Raw genomic sequence first — 21,477 nt, forward strand, 5'->3', positions numbered from 1 at the left:
GGGGACGATTAGCCCGACTGTGAATCAAAGACCAGTGTGTATTTTGGGTAGTAATGTCGGGTAGGTGATTATCACAAGGGTAAATTCGGGATGTTTACCCAGCCTCGCTAATCCCTCGCACACCTCTAAGAAGACATCATCCCCACGTTCCCCCCTCTGACCGTGAATGGAGCAGGCCCACATATGCTTGATTAGGGAGAGCTATACACAAGCATTGATCCATTGCCTTCTGCATAGACTGCCTCAGGTAAACCACACACACACAGACCCAACACACACATGCCATAGACTTGTAATGTGTAAGGTATTCATTTGTGCATGTATGTCTGAGAGTGTGTAGACCAACCGACCTGCCTGTGTGTGTCTCATGTATTGTGCTATGAGCTATGAAGTCCAATTACTGAACTTCTATCACTATACCATCTCAACCCGTACAGCAAGCAGACTGTGACTTCATTCGCCATCTCCTATTTTCTGACCCCTTACAGTACAAAACTGGGATAAAATTGGCCGATTCCTGCTAGCTGGACAGCCCATCGATACACCCCAAGCTTGATTTTCGGAGTCCTAAACGCCTTTGAACTCGTCCATCACACGTAAGGGATTCCTACATATCGAAAGAGACCGGGTCTGCACGTTTTCTCAACATCACCATCATCCTTGTGATCGCCCTGAGAGAGCGCACGAGAGAGACAGCAGCTAGAGAGGAAGGTCTCGTATGTTTTGCAAGCTTTTGACGGTGTAGCAGACGTCTATTTTCCTTTTATGGTAAGTGAGTTTGCCTCTCCGATTCTTCCCCCCCCCCCCTCATCCCGTTCAGCACATGTTTTCTGTCTTGTCTGCTGTGCGGTGTACCAGGCGCATGCTTAGTACCATGCATAGGCGAGCAGGTATATAATAACCCATGCGTCTACACTCAATCTATTGTGTTACTCACTAACATGCTCTATATCAACCTCTTTCAATGAGAAACGACCCTTTTTACGGTTCAAATTCCCTCACACTGGCCAGCCTGGTCAGTGATGCAATCAATATTTTTTTTTATTATCAAGATCACGTGGACGTACTATTTTGCAGGTCCCTGTATGCTTCATTACACACACAAACACCAATAAAATATCTTATACACATCAACATGATGTAAACGTAGGTGTAGAAAACACATTGTTGACTAGTTCATTGTTGAAAGAGCAGTTGAACTTTGAAGTGGTTTGGGGACGTCCATTTCGAGCAGATCAAAGTTATTTCCACTTTTCAAAGTTAAATCATGTTGAGAATTTAATAATCTTAAAAGAGTTACAAATGATCAGTTGAAGGTACGCTAAAAATACACATATGCCTGACAACTACGAGCAAAAGCTTGCTGATATTAAATCATATACCAACAAAATTTGAGCAAATCCTAGTTGAATATATACTTCATAATAGACATTGTTGTAAAATAATGATTACTCTCAACTTTTGGAATGCTGGAATTTAGATCAATACACGATATGAATTCATTTGATAGAGCGTACTATGGGTGTATTGATTTTCAAATTTTTTTCATTGTTGAAAATATTCATAAGGTATACGCAAGCGTGCCATGTGTGTCTAACTGTGGAGACAAAAATTACTGAAATATTTACTCTGTAAAAACTAAAGAGTGTTTTAGGTGTAATAGCGATGCTGATGAGAGCGATGATGATGACAATGATGATAATAAAGTAGAAGAAGTAAGTTGTAGTTGAAAGTAGTAGTAGAAGTAAAAGTAGAAGTAGAAGTAGAAGAAGTAGTAGTAGAAGTAGAAGTAGAAGGAGTAGAAGTAGTATAAGTAGTAATAGAAGGAATAGAAGTAGAAGTAGTAGTAGTAGTAGTTGTTGTAGTAGAAGAACTAGTAGTATTTATAGTAGAAGTAGTAGCACTAGCAGTGTCTCTAGTAGTGTCAAAACTAATGTTTTCGTTTGAAAGCCTAAAACGTATCCTTCCCTTCTACCCTATTCAAACCAAATAGAACGGATGAGTAGACGTCACACTAAAATACTAAAGTCCTGATATTAAGGCTAGTTGCTCATGAATATTTCACATTATGTTTATTTCATATTTAACGAGTTATGGGGTCACGCCTGATCGCCCGCAAGTCATAAAATATTTGTCAGTAGAACGGTAGACTGCTTTAATTTTTAATTTCAAACCTCATCAGTGGTGCGAGCATCAGAAATTTGACAGTCGTTATTTTAGGGTTCGCAGTGCGTCAACTCGCCGTGCTCCGATGTGCTGAAATTTTCAGTAGCAATTAAGTAGCAGCGGAGAATGCAGGTTTTTAATAGGGCTGTGTTGTCTTTTTTTAGCACTCGTTTTGCATATCGGGTAATGTCAGTTTAGAAGCTACAGTATAGTACATTGGCGGAGTGGGAGCATTCTTTGTGTTGCACTTAGCACTGAATGGCAATCTGCATTGTATTGATATACACTGTACATAAGATTAATTGGACAAAGGTTGGCTGAAGTAATCATTTTGTAAGAGCAGTTCAGGCATCATATTTTGAAAGGAGAGACAATACATTTTAAAAGGAGAGACAATACATCTTAAAAATAAATCTACAGGTAAATAAACATTGGAAGAGAAAAATTTGTGTTTGTAATAATGAAAAATGTTGTACAAAGCATTTATACAATGCCTTCTTTGTGAAATTGTATTAATGTGCAGATGTTATTGAATGGTCTTAAGGCAGGTGCAAAGCTCAAATGGATGGAAGGGGGGGGGGGGGAGGTAGAGAGAGAGAGACTTGAAAGAAACTTGTACAAACACAAAGTGAATGACTGATCAAACCACATTCTCCGCTATACAGTCCACAATTCTTAGAGTTCAAAGTTCTTCTTTAGATTAAAGTTATTCAGTATCTCTGTCCGAGTTTTAGACTCCAAAGTCTAACGATAATGATTATTATCTGCTTCACTAATCCAAATGATTGATTATTCTATATTTATTTGATATTCAATGAAATTTGTTGTTGGATAAAAACATACGAAGTCAAGCTCTCATTTATTGCAAAATAGATTTATAGAAATTTGGTCCGTTTCTTCGACTCATATTCTGTACATTCAGTATCATGTATTGCTAAGTCTCTGCTTCAATATTTTAATATAACAGACATACATTTATATTATCCGTGTTTTATGTAATCGGGATAACATTCCTATATTTTTTATTGCATAGAGGAAAATTCAGATTGGATTGTAGGCCTATAACTTTTGATGGATAGCAGATTCTCCATGCATATCAGAGAAATATCTATACTAAAGAACAAAATCCAAATCCAAATGTTTTCATTTAATATCTTTTTCTCTACTAAACCCTATTGGCATACATAGTTATCTCTCTTTCTCTCTCTCTCTCTCTGCATGGTATTTAGTGAATGAACTATCTAACAGTAGTTTTGTTTGAAGAAAGGGAATAAAGGATCTAATTTGTTGACATATTTTGCAATGACTGATAGTTTATGGCAAGGTTACCAAAGAACGGCAAACTTTATAAGATGATCGTTTACAGTTTTATGGCATTTCCAAATGTGTCTGCTGTGCGAATAAGGCAAAATATGAAGGGATTTGAGCACCGTTTTTTAGTTGATATTGTGTTCAAGCAAACCAGGAACAGTCAGATGCACAAGGTGCCCAGGACTTTTATTCTGGAATCTCCAAATTTCTAAATGTATACAGGGGCATTTAGGAGCCCACAGACCCCAAATATTGCAAACTGGACCCTTTGGTCTTTCATGTTTGAGAGCAGATATGGTTTGCATTCTGATAACAGCTCTATGATCTCATCCTGCAGAAATTTTGGGATTGTTTTGGAAACCTTCCTGCCATTGAAGTTCATTGCCCTCTCCTTAAACCCATTTTGCTGAATTTGTCCGAATGAACCTAACCTAACAGGGGCAGAAATTATCAGAATGAACCGCGCAGGGGCAGAAGGGGTGAACATGCGAGGGCATGCTCTCTTGGTATTTACAGGATTGTCTGAATTCTGATTGTCTTTGGCAGTATCCTGCAATCATTGACAACAAAAACTGGATGATTTTGAAATTCAGCAGTATTTCTTGTTTGTGGTTTCATACCCCCTCCATTATAAGGGTTCTGTGACGCATCTTGGATTTGTCATGTTTATGAGGCTTTCAGAATAATATGGAAGTAACTTGTAAGGCCAATGTGTGTACATACAATGTATGTACTATAGTGAAGGGGAGGGGGTTTAAGTCCAACTTTGCTTTTATATTAAAGATGCTTTTTTAAAGGGCAAGGGGGGGGGGGGGGGCTGGCTGCTTCTCCTGTTTCCATCAGTTCATTACCATCCATGTCCATTGCTCCTAGATTCATGCATGTACATAGCTTGTGACTCTATGACCTTTGACCTCTTGACTAGTCTGATGTTGATAGTCATACCATGCCTCTGTGATGGGGGTATGATGAATGAGTCTGGGACGTACATTGTGACATCTTGCTTGCTCTATTGTGTGACCCCAGGCTCCACATGGACCCTGCTTTCCGGCTTCAGAGCTCCCTCTCAATAGGCCTGTTTTCATCAGCTTGAGATTGCCAAATAGCCCTGCTTTCTGATTTGGGAAATAATCCAGAAGTTACAAAATTGCGACTTCATCGGTTGAGACTTGAAACTCAAGCTCCAGAAATTAGCTCAAGATATTTTGCTCAGCCTTCGTGCATAGTGCGAGTCTTTGGGCTGGTGAAGATGCACCGGCCAAATAGTGGGAGATATAGCCCAAGATATACATGTATATAATATCCCGCTAATTGCAACTTCGGGCTGATGACGCAAATTAAGTGGATAATTTGCGATCGGGATAGTTCAAATAGTGGGATATTTGGCATTCTCGAGCTGATGAAAACAGGCCTTTTCTCTGCATTCTTGTTCATACATCAAGATGTTGAATCTGAGAAGGTCGATTTCTGGTCAAGGTGGAAAATAGTTTCTGTCCTCCTTTTAAGTCCACGTGGAAGAACATCACAGTACATGTAGCAATGTCACATTCAAAAGGATATCCCTTGAAATACCATCATATATTAAAAACTGTTTTGATGATGTGTTGGTAGTCCTATATACCCACATCTGTGTGCAGTGATTTTCACTCTTTGCAATTTTCATCAAAACCTATTCATTCTGTCATCAGTTTAAAAACTAAAGAGCTCTGGTTGAAAAAACAACAACAATAGAACACGTTGAAACCACGCCCAGAAAATCTGATTTTCCAGTACTTAGCAAAGCCAGAGAGAGCTTTACTGAACAATTGCTACGTTTTTCCACCTGAGTTGCTTAATGAGATACTAAACAATAGAAAATAGGGGTTTTGTATTTATAGGCTTTAAGACTAGTGAGGTGTAGTGGGAAAGAAAGTAAAACTGCACATGGGAGCAATATCCCTTATATAAGTTATATTACAATCAAAGGCAAGAAAGTTCATGTTTAGAATGAAAAATCAAATATGTTTGATCAGAGAATTCATTTAAACATACAATTTTTGCCTTTCTTTGATATTGATAAATGGTATCAGGTTGAATTTTCAATATGAATTGATATTTTCTTCTGCAGACTATCAATGATATAATCAGTCAACTATTGGTTGTTGTTGTCGTGTTTCAGGAAGTTTTTCATGGTTTTGCTGATCAAAGTATCATGTGTACAGATCAGTATCGCCCTGGCTATACCCCATCCTGTTTATCAATAATTCACCTCACAAAGATTATTAACCGAAAGTAACTTGATATCAAAGAGTTGTAGACATTGCACACTCATACATGACACCAAGTCATCTGCTGGAGCCAAAAGGGCATTATGAACTGGGATCATTTTCTATGAAATTAACGCCCTTCTGGTTCCAAACTTAATTATAGTGATGGCAATATTGAGAAAACATTCATTGCAGGCATGGTAGGTTTTCAATTTGGTTTGGAAGTTTTGAAGAGATTGACTATTTGAAAGAGATCCAGGTAAGATGCTTCTGGTGCATACAGGTATACTTGACCCCCAGTGTCTTTTACTTCAAATTTCCTAATACCCCAATTATCACATAGTTTGCAGAACTTCTAGATTTTACATTTGAAGGGTTTAAAACTATAAAAGTGCAGTTACCTTTGACCATTTATGGCTGAGCTTGGCTGATGTTTCCCTTTAAGTGAATTCATGATGACACTTTGGTCCAAGGGTCAAGCAATACTGGGTAAAAGCCACTTAAACCATATGACTAATGCTGTAAACACACACACAATAGCACATGATGATACAATATGTGTACTGTGTATCTAAAGGCCATTCACAAAAAGGGGAATTTATGTAAAGAAATGTGTAAAGAATCGCAGCTTATGGTGGACAATTGGACATATAAGAAAAGGAATTATGTATAGAGATACTAATTCTGGTGAGGTCAGCTTACACTATAGTTTATTGTCAGTTAATATTATGGGCATTATCTGAGGGCATAAAATAACCAGTCATCCATTTATATGTGTACACTCTCAATATTCCCTATCCACTTTAATATGGCTTTCATTTTTATACAATGTTCACATAGGCAGTAGACCCTTATTCTTTATTGAGTTATCATGTGAAATGATGCTCAAACTTTCACTTTGCTTTATGTGGTTTTGTTATGCTACTCAGTTTGTACGCTGTTTTTGTACATTTACATTGTATGTTAATCTGAATTAACTGAACAAGGGCTTAAATACAATTGATGGGGTTACTGGAGGGCATAGCCATAGTAGCTTTGAGTCACAAAGGAATTGGTTGGGGGAGGGGGAAGGAGGGGGGGGGGGGGGGGGAGGAGGGGGAGGGGGGGGGGGAGGTATAACCTTTCGTAAGTTGAATTAGAGGTCTCTTCTTCAGCCTCTTCCTGTCAATAAATCCTTATCAGACTTGTGCTATTGACTTTGAATTCGTCTTTCAAGAAGGCCTACCTGTTCCTCTCTATTATACCATTTTTTTTGTCAGGAGGAAGCATTTAATCATGTGTAAAGATAAGTTTTGTTATGGTAGAAATGCTTTAGTGACTTCAGTGAATAATTTTCCTGGTATCGCATCGCAATTTGCTATGCATTTTTGCATGACTGCTATACAAAATATCTTTTGTGTAGCAGTTTTCTTCCATAGAAATGTACAGAATTTCATTTGAAATATTTATCCATCGCCTGAAATTGCTAATAAAAAAATTTGAGGAAAATTATTCCCTGGACTTAGCATAAGAACTAGGATTTCTTTCTTACAGTTTTCTGTCTCTTTTATTCTTTACTCTCTACATCATTTTCCTTTCACTCCTCTTCCGACCTCCTTCCTTCTCCGCTCACTCTCTTCTTCCTCCTCTTTCTTTCCTTCTTCCTTTCCCATGTTCATCCTTTCCACCTGCTCCTCTTTTCCCTCCGTTACCCCTCCCTACCCCTTCTTACCCCCTTCCCCTCATACCCCCTTCCCCTCATACCCCCTTCCCCTCATACCCCCTTTCCTTCTCTTCCCTTCTCCTTCCATATTTCCCTTCGCCCATTCTCACCTGTACTTGTTTGATCTCACTAAATTCAAAGTAAACCCATTTTCCTACCTGTTTCTGTGGTAATTTGATGTTCTTTGCAGGTGTGGGCCAATAATTGTTTACCTATTACTTAATGAGAATCAATTGTCTGTTTAGAGCCAGATAGGCGTTAACTCACATCATTCTACACAGAGTTAACGCCCCTTTTGCTTCAAACAGACAAAATAGTTGTCCTGGTTCTGTCAGTACCTGTAAACTTTACGATGAAGTCGCTCCCTCCCCTTTTCTACAGATACTGAGTTTTTCAGCTGAAATGTGTAATATCTGTTCCCTCAAACAACAATCTACCTGTCAGGGTTGTGAAAAGATCTGTACAATTGTCAAAAAAAAGTGCTTGCTTGCTTTTCAAAGCAAGTTTTTATTTTAGGTTTGTTTTGGAAGATGTTGATATATAGGTGGGAAAGTGTTGCCAATAAAAAACTGACTTTAGGTTTATAGATCATGTTATGATAAATAAAAAAATGACAATTTATATAACCATTTTAATGATTTTTATGAAGTTAACAAATTATAAAGAAGCAAGACTAAATATTGTATACCTTTTCCTTCTACCTTTTTATACTTTCTTTTCTCATTTAGACCCCCTCTCTCCTCTTCTCTCCTCCCTCCCCCATAGCACTAGTCCATTGAACTACCTTGCACTATTTATGTGAGTAACCCAAACTCCATGAAAAGCAAATCTTACAACAAACGTTTGTCAAGAGGTTTTCTGAATAGAGAAGCATTTCACCTGTAGGTGTAAGACTTCTAAGCCATTCAACCAAGCCGCTTATTTTTTCTATGACAATGTGTCATCCCTTGATCTTTGTAAGTGATCCAGATTACTAAGAAAGTACAAGATTTGTATTGCTGGCTTCGTATTTGAAAGCATTTAATAGAGAACATGTATTGAAAGAGAGTAAGATGTTAGGTTTTCTTGTATGGATACTTCAAAGGCCTATTGAAGGAATTCCTAGATAATGGGCAGCCAGATCTGCAGGTCATAGAGTACCGAAGCTGTGACATTATAAAAATCTGTTTTTAGAATTTCTCAATTTTTTCTTCATTTTCCAAAAGAGCATCAAAAATAATGTCAGAATATCGAAAACAAATTGATTATGTTAAGTATTAGGTGAGATATGACCATCTGAATAAATAGAATCTCTATATTAACTCAGAGTAATTTGCTCTGGTTCGTAATGTTATGAACTAGCCTATTATGAACCAGAGCAATATAACACTTGAGTTCCTTTAGGAAATCTATTTATTCAGATGGTCATATCTCACCTAATACTAAACATATTCAATTGGTTTTCGACCTTTGGACATTATTTTTGATGCTCTTTTGGAAAATGAAGAACAAATTGAGAAATTCAAAAAATAGATTTTTGATGACGTCACACTTCACCACTCTACATGTATAGTAGTCGGTGGTCCTCTGTACTGTACACTATCTGATAATCTGTATGCTATCTAGTCAATTGCTCTTGGCTGTATTTCCTCCAAATGTATAGGTTAGGGTTGAGACTGCAGGTTTGTTTCAGGTTAGGTATAGGTTTAGGGTTAGGTCCAGATTAGAAGTTAGAGATCTGGGTAGTGCAGGAAAAGACCCTGAAGCAATTGTTGCAGGAGCGAGTGTTATATACCCCCAGGCACACTGTCAAGATGGACATCAGATTGACATCAGACTAGACAAAACAAATAAAATGGTGCCTCTAATGGCCAAGATCGGATTGGGGTGGAGTAGATTTGAATAAGGTAGGTTTGTGATGCATGTATCGGGTTGCATGACCACTCAGTCATGAATGAGCAAGATTCATGAATGCATATAAATGTTTCTAGATTATACTGTTAAAGGTAATACAAAGTTTTGGTATGGGGTCATGAATTTGGTTCAAATGAACATATTGGAAGCATATGCGATCCTACAATATTCAGTGATCGTTGTCGCGGTTGAAATCAAGTCTAAAGTTATGAAATTGTAAATAATAAACTCTTCATGTTGTATAGCTCCCTCTCAAGGTCAAGATATAAATTAAGCTATAAAAAGGCGTTTCTTGACTAAAATCGACCGATTAGCTATTCTCGTTTGAAAATTATATATCACAACTACATATTCTGAGATTTTCATGGTCGCAGCTACCAATGTACGGCCGTAGGCGCTACTTGAAATTTATCAAAATTTACCGGGAGCACTGGTAAATTTTTATATTCAATTTTTCTCGAAAGCAGAAGTGTCTTAGGGGCTAATATTTCTTGTGCTTTTAATACATCCACAGGGGCATCCAAAAATATCAAAATTGTAAAGAATAACTATCCACCCAATTTTCAAAATTTCCCAAAGCTTTGTATTACCTTTAGGAATATCTAGAAACTATGAGCCTGTTTCCTACTTCATGATTTCCACCATTGAGAGAGTGAGTGCAAAGGTTGTATTGAGTTATTGACCTGTATGCCTTTGATGAGGATGATTTAGTAGAAGTAATGTACATCATCTCCACTCTCAACAATAACCATCAGTGTCAATCTAGATGCATTTAAGTACAGTGAGGCCTACAGTATGTCCATCAGTAAACTCTGTATACACGTAGGTATCATACCCCCTGTCCACACACAACATTTTCCGTGACTAATCATGATTAGCTATACCGTTTCGCGATAGTGATACCGTTTCGCGATAGTTTTACGACCAAAATTGTAGGTGTGGACGCTCACTAACGATACGTCGTATAACGAAACTAGTCTAACGAAACGCAGGTTTGGGCATCGTTTCGAACTGAAACTCAATAAAGAATCACGCCTAATCACGGAAATGTTGTGTGTGGACAGGGGGATCCCCTGGGGGAGTGTAACTAGTGTAACTAACTGGGCGGGGCTTAACGTGACCTCGAGCGAAATGAGACCAGACCTCTTATCACTATCGCGAAACTCTATAAAGAATCACGGAAAATGTTGTGTGTGGACAGGGGGCATTTTATACGATGATTCTTTAGTGACGACGTTTCTTGTGTGTGGACATCCTGGAATTTATACGATGATTCTTTATACGACGTATCGTTATAGAGTTTCGCGATAAATTGTTTTGTGTGTGGACACGCTGATAGCTTTTGTTGCATGTCACTGGTAATCTGTTGTATGGTCCCCCTTGGATTAACAGACTGGACAATGGTCAAGCCTCACTTGACCCTTTCTTTCATCTTCCTTTAGTTATGTAACCAAGTTCCATTATGTAACCCAGTTTCCTTATAAATTTGATAGTAGCATGAAGGGGGGGGGGGTGGGGGGCACAAATCCTCTATAGGGACATGAAAGGAATGGTGGAACTAAGCTGTATTGCCTTGCTGTATTGGAGCATGAAGATGGGAGGGACTTCAGTTTATTGCAACCCTCACAAATTTAGTCCATAATCTTGTATGTATAGTTCTCAGGAATGCATGTACATGGACATATAGGCAAGACACAAATACTCATTCTAGACTTTTAAAGATTTGAAAAGAGCTGGTCTGTTTTCAAATCCCCCCAATATTTAGCTGTGGAACCAAGGAATAAACTTAAAATTAGGCTTTGATTTAGGCAACTTTATCACTTAGCAACAGTCTCTTCAAATGTTATTTTTGAGAGCAAATTCTTTTGTGTATTATTTCTTGGCACATTTACTAGGTTTTTCGGTCCTTTCTTCTTATAAATACAAGATGTACATCTTTTTCTTGTGATTAACATCTTATTGTGCTGCTTGAAAAAGTGGTCATTTTTAAACGAAAATTTTGACCAATATACGTTGAAGAATCTGACAAATTTGTCATCAAACTTTAATCACAACATACATGTAGAGTGATGTGTAGACTTGTAGTATGTATGTACATAGAGTAATCTGCAGTTAGTAAACTATTTTTTATGTGAATAAAGCAACTTAAAATGTAAAACCTTGAGAAGTAACAAATCCTTCAGCATTCAATTATACTCCTTATCGTTATTGTTACAACCTACATACATGTACATACATGTACATACATACATATTGATATTTATATAGTGCCTTTTAAGATAAACATGCCCGAAGCACTTTACATTAGTAAATGAAATGGAATACTTATTTTCCTCTTGAAGCGCATACTGTACACCCACAATTTGTTGTGTAAAGTTATTCAGAAAGCTGTACACGACATTGCAGGTGAGCAAATCTGTGATACTAGATCTTTTATATGAATAAATGCACCTTTATCATTCTATTCTAAGCAAGCTCAAGTGCAGTGAAGTGAAGCAGGTTGGATAATGACTATTTTCCAATATATCCTTATTCTGTTGTAAAAAGGAAGTTAATGGAAACTATTCTCCCCAAAAAATCCTTGTTCTGTTGTAAAATCTTGTTGTTTATTGGAGTGTGGCTAACGTACCATAAACTGCAGTTTGATTCACCCTGACAATCAAAAGGACTGGCATTCAGCAATGATCAATCTTTTTGCTTCTATTATTAGGAATTTTTTGGACAGAAAAGTTGAAGATGATTTGACAGTATGGTGCAGGTTGTTTCGTGGATGGAGCAGTTGAAAATGGAATTGAAGCTTTATTGCTATTAGTATTATATTCAAGTTCATTTGCTTGGCTGTTTTCAGACGATTGATTTGAAAGGATAGAAAAAACTTCTTGTGATTTTAATCTCAGATGGAAATTAAAGCAACTTCTCAATTATTTACCAGGCATTGGATGGGTTGCTTGAACCAGTGAAATAAGAAGAAAGAAACAGATACTGGTTTCTAGAAAAAAAACACCATAGGACAGTGCATTCTTGTGCTCGATGTAAGGTCTGGATTTTGATTATTTTATTTCCTTTTCCCCCCATTTTTTGGTCAGATGTCACAGTTTCATCAAAAGTTCTATAACTGTCACCCTTTATTCACAGTCTTGAACCTTCTGGGTGAACTTGTGAAACTTTGTGAAATATGTTCTCCATCCTGAGTAGAATTCAAGAATAGTAGTGGTGAAGAATATTGACATGACCCCTTGTAGATGAGACAAGTAGGTCTGTTTTCATCAGCTTGAGTTTGCCAAATAACCCACTATTTTCAGACTCGGGATATTATCCCGAAGCTCGAAATTGCGTCATCACCAGATTGATACGCTCATCACTAACTAGCTTGGACGGGCGCAAATTAGCCCGCTGTTTCCCAAATAGGTGGATATTTTGGAAACAAGACCAAGATTTCTATGGATATTTTTTCAACCAAATATCCCGCTAAATGCAACTGCAAGCTGATGAGAATGCAAATTAGCTTGATAATTTGCGATCAGGATAATTAAAATAGCAGGATATTTGGCAATCTGGAGCTGATGAAGACAGGCCTAGTGATGATAATCTCCTGACCTACCTGGGAAACACTAATATTTTCATAATAGCCAGGAATAAACTCAAATCTCCTTCTTTAACAACACAGTGCTTTTGAATACCTTGTAGAGCTACATGTATAATAGTGCAGGGGTGAAATAATATTTATCTTTTTTGTTTGTTCTTAGTTCACAAAGCATCTTTCTACAGAATATTCACAATATGTATATGAGATTTGGTTATTATTCACCAAGTACCTGATCAAATCACACTGTGAAAACTCTTCAATTATTTTCTCTCCCCTCTCCCTCTACACGCGCGCTTGCACCCTCTCTTTCGCCCACTAATTTTCTTGTTTCTTCATTAATCCCGATTTCAGGTATACTCCATGTTCTTAACATTCATTGATTTATTATTAGTCTCTCATAAGGAGCTCTTTTTGACAATTAAGAAATTACATTTTTATTAATTCATATATTTTGTTTTCTTCTTCGGGGGAATTATCTCTATTTTTACCAGAGAAGAACTTGTTAACATGTGCTGTTGCCATGGTACTTGTCTTTCTTTTTCTGTGTAGGAGTGGGAAGGGGGATGAGACCTATTTGTGTTTCATTTTCTAGCAAATTATTAGTAATCTCTGCATTTAAAATTATTTTGTCATCTTCCCCCAATGCATTTCATGTTCACTTTTTTTTGTATTTTTGTTTTCCAAATAATGTCACTAGTCAATCAGACATAAAACATGAGTGATGTCTGTCCCCTCAAAAGAAGCAGGTTGAGAAGATATTTCACCCTTTAAGAATACAAATTAGTATATTTGTGGGACTGGAGACATGTTTGACATGTCTCCCCCACATACAGAGCAATTTAACATTGAAAGATGCTCTATGCCTAGGGGTATTATGAGATCTAATATGATACGGCATGAAAACATCTCATCATTCTCCAGAAGCCAGTGTACTTTCTTTGCAGGCAGGCGTCATGTTACCTTAAAGATGAAGTTGAGTTCTGGTCATGCGATTGCATTGTGAAAGAAACGATGTGGAATCGATCAGAAAGCATATAAGTAATTGTGTGTATTGCAAGGTTCTGGAATCATCAAAATGATAAGAAATTTAGCCAAGTCTTGGTAAAGTTACAAGCACTATACACAGAAAGATTTATATGGGACTACACAAACAAGTGACGTAAAAATCTGTCCCGATTTTTACAATGTTACATGTCATATTTAGAATATGAAAGCATTTGAAGAGCCATGCTTTTCAGGGAACATGTTTTATCTAATGTTCTTCCACACTTGCATAATAACAATGATAACGCTCACAAATTATTTTTCACCTCTTCCCAGAACTGAACCTTCCCTTTAAGTCTCACTCATTCTCTTCTTGAATATCATTTAAGGAAGATGGCAGATGCCCTGGTATACGCTCCAGCAACGTTTGCCGTGGACTGTTCTTTGTCAAACATGAATAATGTAAGTTTAACTTCAGGACTATTCAGGTTGCGGTATGGTGTATTATAAGATGATGACATGGATCCTAATCAAATGATTGGCTGAGAGCGTACACGTGACCAGGCATTTATTTGGCCTAACACGTAATTTTGATAATAACCAGTCATTATAAAATGCTAATGACCGGTCATTAGTCCATTTTATAAAACAAATAAAATATAATCTTATAAAACAAATAATACACAGCAGTGAGGGCATTAGTAAGAATTACCCACACAAGGTACCTTTGGAACAGCCTAACACGCCCAAGGCGATAGTATTGGGACCAGGGTTGGAGTCAAGAATTTGGTTAGTTTATGATATTGACTGTCTAGTAATAGTCACCAGAGCATGAGTGATAAACTGCCTTGGCATGGTGTTCTCTAGCAACGTTTGTTAACCCTAACCATTATTCCCTCACGAATATCAGTTTAGGGTTCAGGTTATAGGGTTAGGGTTAGGTCCAGAGTTGAAGTCAAGAATTTGATTAGTTTAGAAAGGGCTCTACACTCACTCTTTTGGAAGGGCGTGAAGATTAATTTTGTTTACACTCTTTACACATGAGTCCTATGTAAAAACTTGAAAATCTTAGATTTTGGGAAATTTGGGTGCCCATGTGTCTTGAGGGCCTGTTAGTCTGGAGCCCTGGTTTAGGATATAGATCATGGAGTGAAAGTTTCTCTAATTTCTCTCTGGTTTAACTGGGTAGTGAACTAATGACAGTGTCATATCAGTGACTCGGTGGGCTAGAAACAGTGTACAATGTTTGGTATGGCATACATAGAATTGTTCCCCTTTCCTGCAGGATATCTCATGTGATGATTGTGGTTGAGTGTGGAGTGATGTATCGCTCCATACTCTAAGGGGAACATAACCGAGTCACATAGGAGGGCACATAGTTCATCACCCGGGAATCTTTGCTACCATTCAGCGAACATTCTTCTCCTGCGCTCGCTACCCCTAAGGAAATCAAACACGGATATTAAAAGTAGCCCCCAATTGCTCATCAATCAGATGTCAATGCTCAGAAAAGTATGAGTGATCAGACGTTTTTATGAAAACTATTTTTGAAGGAGAGGGAAATAAGCAGGAATTTATTTGTTTGCTAACACAAAAAATCTAGATATGATTAATGTTTGAAATATAACATATATTATTGCTGATGATTTGTATGAATTTACAGTAAGCTTTAGTCTGTGTTCAGCTATTAGCAATTTAACATGACTGTTGAAACATCAATTCTACATGTTCTGACTTCAATTGCTTTACAGTCAATTCTGTACTATTTAATTGTCAAATCCCAAACTTCAACTCTTCATCCAACATTAAACCTAACCCTAAGGCTAAACCTAACCTAAAGCCCTATCAGGACCTTAACCGTAAACCTACATTGTAACCTTACGTATCTTTAAAGAAAGAATTCTATGAAGAAATGTCGCAAAAGCAAACATTGGATAACCATAGTGGTCGAAGAGTTTTTAGCTTTTTCAGCCGCCTTGGACACAGAGTTGTCCTTCATAATGATGCTGCTTTATGCCAATGTCAACAAAATATATTTAAGGAAATGTACCTTGTCTGTTTTATCCATCTTGTACCGAAGTTGTGATTGTAATTTCCCTCATTCAAAGTATTGACATGACCTCAATTTTGGGGCTGCTCAAAATATTGACTTGGCCCTAATATCGGTCTCCACTTATAGGTTAGCCTCTCTTCACTTGGTAGTGGGTTGTCTGTTTGCTCAGCGTCGTGTGAAAAGTTACAGGGATAGAGAGAGAGAGAGAGAGAGAGAGAGAGAGAGAGAGAGAGAGAGAGATTGTTGGAGTGAGATAGAGAGAGGGGGAGATGGAGAGAGAGAGAGAGAGAGAGAGGGATGGAGTGAGAGAGAGGGGGAGATGGAGAGAGAGAGAGAGAGAGAGAGAGAGAGAGAGAGAGAGAGGGGTGGAGTGAGAGAGAGGGGGAGATGGAGAGAGAGAGAGAGGGATGGAGTGAGAGAGAGAGGGGGAGATGGAGATGACATAACACCATAAGAGATGAGGTGCATCGAAACCAAACGGTGTCCAAGATGATAACACTGCGGAAGAGGGGCTGCCTTGTACCCTAATGTCTGTGAAAAGTTGATGTTGATGTCATTGCAGCCAGCATGTGTGTTGTAATAAAATCTCAAAACATGAAGAACCTGTCCATCTTGAATAAGATTTCACCCCCCCCCCCCCGATCTTGAGACATCACAAGGAGGTACATGTGCAGCTGACATTATCTCTAAGTTAAACAGAGATAATTTGTGATGGAATAGTTATTGGGAGATGAAGTGCAAAATGGACATATAGATGACCAACCATATGCAAGGACAGTGTAGCCTCCTGCCCACTACCCCTCCCCCCTCCCACATCATTTCTATTTCATGTTTTAGGCTACACACAGGCCATGACTACACATCTACATTTAGCTTCACATTACAAGGTGCTGTGAATGAAAGAAGCCCAGGAAGAATTGACCTGGACCTACTACGGTGCCCTGTGGGACTCTCTCTAACCTCACTGCCAAACTCACAGCTATTTCTGTTCCTGATAATTGAACATAATTGAATTGCCATCCTCTCTCATCTGTGTTCTCTCTTTTGTGCCATGTATGTTTTTTTTCTTGGTTTTATTTTTTTTTGTTTTCAAAGGTAGCCTACACACAACTCACATCTTCATGAGCAGGCTTCCTTCACGGCATAGTTTCAACAATGTTCAAAATATCATGAAAGTATTGTGGAAGTTTCACAGAGTGAGGAAAGGTTGTACATGCATTGCTAAAAAAAATGACATGTCCTTCTCATATAGACAGAGATATGGCTACTTAAAAAAGGATAGAGATAAACCACACATTTCTTCTGCAGAGAGTCAGACTAGAGCCAGTATTGCATATCTTATCATTTATCAAAGATATAATGCTCAGACAAATTCATTACCTGATATATGAAAAAGCATACAACATTAGTCTGTCTTTTTATTTACATACAAACCTGCTTTAGAGACCACTTGTATAGAAAGACAACACTTTTCATTTGAATATGGTTTCTCACCTGTACTAAAGGAACTTGTACAGAAAGATTACCTGTCTATAAAGACCACTGTATCACCACTTTTCATGTTTCCCTTGAGGGGTCTTTATATACAGGTTTCACTTTACTAGGTTAATTTAAAACTTGACCTTTGACACACCTAGATGACCTTTGACACTCCTTCCCTTTGGAGCTAACTGATGAAGAGTTTAGTAAAGTTGAGCTCCTGCGACAAGGTGTGTGTGCGGGGTGTTCCTCCTGCTTAGTTCAAGAGCTAAGTGAAGCCTGAAAGAGAAGCGATGAAGACGTCTTCACCATGACGAGATGGTTGGCAGGCAAAACGTGACTTGAATAGAATTAAACTAGTTGATGGAAAACTTTTCATCTCTGTCTCTCACTCTCTTCTCTTCTCATCTTTTTCTCTTTTAGTGTCTCTAGTTTTCTCTTTTGATTTTGTGTCCTTCCTATTTTACTGTCTGCCCATTTCTCTCTACTCCCCCTTTTCTCTCTTGCTCTCCTCTCTCTTCCCTCTCTTCTCTCTTTTCTCTCTTCTCTTTCTCCCTTCTACTTCTCCCTCTTCTCTCTCTCTCTCTCTCTCTCTCTCTCTCTCTCTCTCTCTCTCTCTCCTTTGCTCTCCCTCCCTCCCTGTCTCTCTAACCCCCATCTGCACCTCCTTCCTCTCTCTCTTCTACCCAATCTTTCTCTTTTCTGGTTTAATATTTCTGTTCATCGCTCTATGTATTAGACTTCTATGTTTCTTCCTCCGGTTTTCAAGAATAATTGTGTACCCACTAGCTACCCAGGACTTCATTTTAACATCTTTTCCAAGATAGACATAATTTGTCACTGTATTCTACATGCAGCGTTCCTTTCAAGCATTTGTTGATCTGTCCCTCCTAGAATCTCCTATCCTCCTATCCTAAAGACTGGCTTGAAAGGACAAACTGTGGAGAAATGCCTATTTCCATTCCAACACAAACATCAATTTAAATCCGTCAATCTGAATTGATTTCATATACTCCCTCAAAACATTTTGATTGTATGTATGAATTCACATGGCCTCTTTGTCTCACACACTTCCCCCTTCAGCAACCTGAGCTCATGTTCTATAGAGAGACATTCACGCATTATTGAAATATCAATAACAGCACGTCACTTCCAGTATTGCCAATTTGCTAAAGAGTATTTTTACGATATATTGCCAATTTACCAAGAGTATTTTTACGATATCACAAATCGGAAATCATATCTTAGCTTTGGAATAATGACAATACTTGAGCATCATTTTAGTTGCTCGAATCGAACTCTCCGTCATAGCTGTAAAGCAGTTTACCTGATGGGGGATTTGATGCTCTTTTTCCCGAAGGTCACAAGATCTTTCTCATCAAATTGGCATTTCATATTCCCTCCTTGCGTTGGTTCCATCGTGCTCTCGTTCTAGACACCAAGCAATAGCTGGTGATATTGATCTCTCTCCGAGCAGCCTCTAAGTATCCACAGGCTATTTTTATGAGGCTGATAGAGACGGTCGACCTACCCTATTGCCAATTTGCCGAGAGGACGAGCTCTCGCATCCTCCTCGCTTTTAGTACAGACTACATCAAAATCAATAACGGGGGCCTGAAAGGCGATTGAGCTTAGATGAAAATATGGTGTTCATATTCCAGGGATTCCGCGGTCGTTAGGTGCTGGCAGTAATGCCTGACATGCCTGCCTGCATGACATTTGTAAGAAAACAGAGCAGAGTTAATTCAGTTTTTTACTTATGCCTTCCAAGTACAATAAAGAGAATTTTGCTCAGCCTTCAGACTTTTATGGAACCAAAGTGAAAAAAAATGATATAATAACTAAGAGCTCTATTGTCTTCATGTACACTGTATAGTTTTGCTTTTGCCTTAAAATTTAGTAGTGCTTTTGAAAAGGATAATGAAGTTATTGGATTTTCCAGTGGCCTACTTGGGAGTAGACATACATTTTAAAGGTTATTTTCATCCTTTTGTAGCAATGAATGGCTTTTATTTTCATGGTGGAAAGGTGGGGGCAGGGGAGGAGGGAGAAAATTTGGGAAGGGAGATTGAAAGAGACAAAATTGCATATAATGTACATAAAAAAGATAAAGAAAGGGGAATGGGAAAGAAAGAGAGAGAGAGAGAGAGAGAGAGAAGGGGGGGGGGGGAGATGTAGAGCCAGTGAGAATAAAATGAGCATGTGATGAAGTTTCAGAGCCTTATGTTTGAAAATTGGCTGTGACTTGATAGGTGATCCTTTCTCTCCAGTCTGGTGGAGATCACCCCCTACTGACATGCACTGTCAATTGCACTTGACAGCAGATTGAGAAGATGTCACCATTCATTAGATCTACCTAGGTAGAGGTGCATGTGTTTTGATACAAATATTAAATTACCAACCAGTATTATTCACTTGATACCTACCTGTATAAAACTGTATGTATGATGTAATATAAACTTCTCTTGTAGAAAATAGATTCATACAAGAGCTTGTGAACAGTACTAGAACCACTTCAGGTGTCAAGCAGGGCTACTCAACATTTTCATTTTGTTGCTTTGCAACATTGTTTTTAGCTTTCATGCATTTAATTGAGGCAAGAAGTATCTTGAATTTTAGGAGCCAGTAATTTATCTTACAAGTTGATGAACCATCGTTTAAATTTATGTTGTCTTCATTAAAAAATGCACATGTACAGTATATCACATAAGGCAAAAAGGAGAAAGGGAGAGGAGAGAGAGAAGAGAAAGATAGATAGAGTGAGAGAGAGAGAGAGTGATAGATATGGAGGGAGGGTGTCTAAAGGATCTACTAAAAGATGTACTGCATTCGATTTATGTGTGTGTAGAATGTATTCCATAATAAAAACTTAAATTTAATCAAGATAAATCAATATTTTTTAATTAGATACATGCCTCCATCCTTCTCTGACCCAGATTTCGTAGAAGAATAATTTGTTTGATGAATGATTTGATAAAGTCTGAGATTAGATTGTCGTATTGAGTATCCTTAGAGCATGCATCTATAAATCACAACCAAGTTTTTGCAAATACAGTATTTCATGAATTCTCATGAATCCTCAGACTTAATCAAATTGAGGATTTTCATTTCTTGACCTTTTAAGACTCTTTGTAATAGGAAAAATGATGTGTGCGTTGGTGTCAAACTAAATGTAAAACAAAAGAAAGAAAAGGGAATGACAGAGAAGGAAGATGGTAGATTCAGCAGTTTGAAGAAGGTTAATCGAAGACTTAGCATTTATTGTTGCATTTTAAGCTGTGAAATCTGAGACTGTATTTGACAGTGTTTGTCAAGAATAATTGTAAGTGTAAAATGTAATTAATAAATTGTCTTTCTTTTTTTCCCTTTCATATTCGCCTCCCTGCTTGGATCACAAACAGGTAAGTCAATATTTACTGGATAAGGTTGTAATTCCGGAGATATATCAGAGACCTATTGTCATTCCATTACAGTCCCACCAACCCATCTTTATGTTGTGTATAATACACCATCATTTCACCCTAGCCCCATCTATCCACATCTATGTAGTGTATGATTCATGTACCCTCCCATCGCCCACTGCCCAAAGGAAATACTCATTGCTATTCATGCATGTATCACTTTAAAATTCATCTCTCTACATTACCCCTGGGTGTAAAGTCCAGCCGTGTGAATTAATTATGCGTGGCCTCCTGCACTGTGCATGGGACCTAGTGGGGCTGTTACCATGGACAACAAATATTCTTTGTCAGCCATTTTTAATCGGCATCTGACATTGTGTCAGTCTGACAATTTTTAAATGACAAAATAAGTTAACATTGATTCAAAATTGAAAAAAGCAAATGACACTATTTATGCTTGACATGGGAAAGTGTACCGTTCAGGTATTGTGAGTGCTTCCGGTGTGTAACGGTCGGAAATTGTTTACCAATGGGAACAGACCTATAAAGTGAGTCACAAAAAGACAAATAATATATGGCTGCAGCGAGCACAGTGCACACAGCCACCATCTGGGGACCTTTTTACATCACACACTACTGGAGATTGGGTTTCAAAT

The 21,477-nt window shown here is 38.0% G+C and overlaps 1 long non-coding RNA gene across 2 annotated transcripts in view; it reads left to right on the forward strand.

Moving 5' to 3' along the window:
- Positions 1–290: 290 nt before the first annotated feature.
- The window catches only part of LOC115925130, a 31,475-nt gene continuing 10,288 nt past the window's right edge, over positions 291–21,477 (forward strand). Inside the window, exons 1-3 of one of the 2 annotated variants that reach the window (XR_004064552.1) lie at positions 291–768; positions 14,278–14,350; positions 20,822–21,245. This is a non-coding gene — a long non-coding RNA (uncharacterized LOC115925130). Of the gene's footprint in view, positions 769–14,277; positions 14,351–20,821; positions 21,246–21,477 lie in introns of those variants that run through there. The other variant, XR_004064551.1, reaches the window with a different exon arrangement.

Source organism: Strongylocentrotus purpuratus, unplaced genomic scaffold (genome assembly GCF_000002235.5).
Source record: "Strongylocentrotus purpuratus isolate Spur 01 unplaced genomic scaffold, Spur_5.0 spur5_scaffold_17, whole genome shotgun sequence".
NCBI classification, from domain to species: Eukaryota; Metazoa; Echinodermata; class Echinoidea; order Camarodonta; family Strongylocentrotidae; genus Strongylocentrotus; species Strongylocentrotus purpuratus.